This window comes from Camelus ferus, chromosome 2 (assembly GCF_009834535.1).
Source record: "Camelus ferus isolate YT-003-E chromosome 2, BCGSAC_Cfer_1.0, whole genome shotgun sequence".
NCBI classification, from domain to species: domain Eukaryota; kingdom Metazoa; phylum Chordata; class Mammalia; order Artiodactyla; family Camelidae; genus Camelus; species Camelus ferus.
The window spans coordinates 37,670,093-37,673,653 of NC_045697.1; the positions used below are offsets into that span (position 1 = coordinate 37,670,093).

Sequence of the window (3,561 nt, forward strand, 5' to 3'; positions counted from 1 at the left end):
ACAGACCGCCCTGCCTCTCCTCCCACGACCTGGATGGTAATGGGGCATGCTGATGGAGAATGGCTGCCTTCCAGCTTTAGCGGCTGCTTGAGGCTGGAATCCTTGGTTTTCTACATGCAAAGTATTTATGATCTTGTATATGCCAGACACTACATTGCAGACTGTACTTAAAATCTGGGTGGGACCAGAGGTCAGATAATAATTGCTGTCTTACACCAAGCACTTTCTGTGAACAAGGTGATCTGTGCTAAGACCTTCATAGCATCTTATTTAATCTTATAACCATTGCATGTCCTAGGTGTGGTCTGAGACTGACAAGGCTGAGAGAGGTTGGGCATATTTTCCAGGTCATTCAACTAGTAAGTGAAGAAGTTAAATTCAAACATAGACTTATCTAACTCAATAGGGTGCTTTTAATCACTACACTGTCCTGCCTCCCTCTTAAAAACATAAATGGTAGGCAGAATTACATGGTGGTAAGTAAAAAGACGTTACCAAAAAAGTGAGTTCACGGTAGGCTTGAGTAGTTACTGGCTACAGAGCAGAAGGAAGGGGTTCACAGAGAGCATCCAATCCCATGTTTCTCAAACTCTTGCTTTCAAGCGTACTAAAAAACCACATAATATTACAAAAAAAATCTTCAATGCTTCTTGAGTTTGCATGTCACCCTTTCACCAGGAACATGCTAATCTTCCCTGTGTCTTTCCAATTTTAGCAATGTACCACCAGTGAGCACGCTCAAGCTTTTTAACTTACAACCCACAGCATGACATGAATTTTACATTACAACCCCATAAACACACGTATAGACAACTGAAACAAAACTTCACGTCACAAGACTTGCCCTCTTCTATGCAGTGCACTCTATTTTTCTATTATGGTTTACATCTTTCTTTTAAAATGATTCTGGTCACGGCCTGTCAAATAGAGTTTATGACCTATAAATACTGCCCTAAAAACCTCAACAGATGGGGAAACTGACACCTGGAGATGCGTTGAGTACCTAGCATGGTGTCTGTGTCTTTGCTCTATCTCTGTATGTGACCCAGCACACTCATGTGGCACCTCAGTGGCAGAGCTGGGGTAGAGTCCAGATTTCCTGATTCCCAATCTAAGGTTTTTCAGTCAAGGAAAGTTTGTCAAAGGGGAGGGACTCTCCTATGGCAGTTTCTTCACTGGCACTGGCAGAAGTGGGAAGAAACGGCGCAGCTGTGGGAGCCTCACAGTGGGCCTAGTCCAAGGTTACCAGGTGTTAGAACAAAGCTGTCCAGTTCCAAAGCCCATGCTCTTTCTGTGGTTGTCTATCTTATTTGTTCAGAAAAATCACCTGGGAGCCCTTCCACAATACTAATGCCCAGGCAACACTCAGATCACTGAATCCAACTATTTAGGGACGGGGACTGGCCTGAAAGCTTCCCCAGGTGATTTTAAGAGAGGTACATCCTCAATGCAGTGTAGACAATATCCCTTAAAACCATTCCTTCATAGCAGCATGATATACAATGGCCAAGACATGGAAGCAACCTACGTGTCCATTGACAGACGATTGAATAAAGGAGTTTTGGAATATTTATGCAATGGAATACTACTCAGCCATAAAAAAGAATGAAATGATGCCATTTGCTGCAACATAGATGGACCTAAAGATAGTTATTCTAAGTGAAGTAAGCCAGAAAGAGATGAAATATACCACATAATATCCCTTATATGTGGAAACTAAAAAAAGATACTTATTTACAAAACAGAAATAGACTCATAGACACAGAAAACAAACACATAGTTACTAAAAGGAAAAGGTGGGGAGAGATAAATTAGGAGTTTGGGATTAGCAGATACAAACTACTATATATAAAATAGATAACAACAAGGTCCTACTGTATAGCACAGGGAACTATATTCAATATCTTGTAATAACCTGTTATGAAAAAGAATACACATATATGTATGACTGAATCACTATGCTGTACACCAGAAATTAACACAACATTGTAAATCAACTACATTTCAACAAAAATAAAAAAAATTCCTGCTTCTCCTTCAAATTCCCAGCCAAAGTGCTCCCCTCCCAGGCCCATGGAGTCCTGACTCAAATTCACAATCAAAAGTAACTGCTTTTCCATTATTGCATTCACTTGGCACTCTTAGATCCTTTCATCCTGTGCGTCTCTCCTGCAAGTGTATGATGCACTTACTGAGTCCAGAGTGTATGCCTTAGTGATCACTGTATCCAAGAGTGCAATAAATATTTACACAATACCCTTTGCTCAGATGGCCCTCCTCCCCCAAACCACCCAGGCCTCTGAAATCTACCGTGATTCAGCTGTCCCTGCTAATGAGGGTGATGAAAATTCTCCCCAGGATCAGTTCCACCAAGGACAAGGACACTCACTCTGGGAGTGGCAGAGCCCTGACCAGTGGAAACAACAGTCCCTGCAGGCAGGGAGACGGCAGCATCCCTTCCGGTGTGGCTGGGCTTTCTCTCCCACGCCTCCCCCTCCTGTCCTCTCCTCCAGGTTCTCGGATTTCTAACGAGGTAGTGTGGCCCAGGGCGCAGCACCCTGCACAGGAAGTGAGGAAGACGGACTTCCTGTCCTGGCCATGACCGTCAGCGTGTCCTGCAGTAGGGCCTCACTTTTCCGTTTTGTTTGCTGGGACTGACAACATTCCAAACTCAATTGTCACCCTCTGCTCCTTTCCCCCTTGGGGATTATATAAGAACTCTTATATATAAAAACAAACTCTGTTCAGGTCCTTGAGCTTTTCTGAGGACAGCTTTGTATAAATATAAGATACCTTTTGTTATTGTTTGTAGCCCAAGGGATTTGCAGAAAGAAGTTAAGAGCCAGCGATGCTCATTTTTATAGGCAGAAAATAGCTGCTGGAAAAACAACCTGGTGTGTAGAGCACAATGTTCTTATTGAGCAGACAGAATTATCTTTCCTAGGCAGCCATGAACACAAAACACCTGGTGCACACGTTTCCTGCCCCTTCACATATTTTGAAAGAAAGAGACCTTTTACCCTGACCTGTCAAGCAAAGATCTTCATGAACTTCTGTCCACAGACTGAAACAGTTATCTTGGCTTGCCGCCGTGGATTTAAATGGTAAACATAGCTGAGCGTCACTCTTAGGGCATCTTCTCCACTTATCACTCAGATCTTATCAGATCCACACATGCACTTCTTCTTCCTTAAAATTACAGCCCACTGGATGCGTTAGGAGTCAGGGGCTTCCTGACACATCTACCCAACACCGTGTTGGGTGCTGTTTGAGAAGATGGGGACCCAGAAGACTTGATCCTGACCTGGACATGGTTTAAAAACTTTGGAGAGAAAACTAAATACAGCCACTGAAAACTTTTAAAGAATCATACAGATCTATTCTTAATAAGATTTGCTCCCTACTTTAATGACTCAGAGGTGTTTAAGTATTGAAATTCCTCAAAAAACTAAAAATAGACTCACCATATGATCTAGCAATATATCCAGAGGAAACTCTAATTCAAAAAGACACATGCACCCCAATGTTCATAGAAGCACTATACACAATAGCCAAGACATG

General features: G+C 42.5%; 1 non-coding gene across 1 annotated transcript; it reads right to left on the bottom strand.

Moving 5' to 3' along the window:
- Positions 1-632: 632 nt before the first annotated feature.
- On the bottom strand, positions 633-735 carry LOC116659333. Its single transcript, XR_004314671.1, has one exon. It is a non-coding gene; the product is annotated as a U6 spliceosomal RNA (small nuclear RNA).
- Between the last annotated feature and the right edge of the window lie 2,826 nt (positions 736-3,561).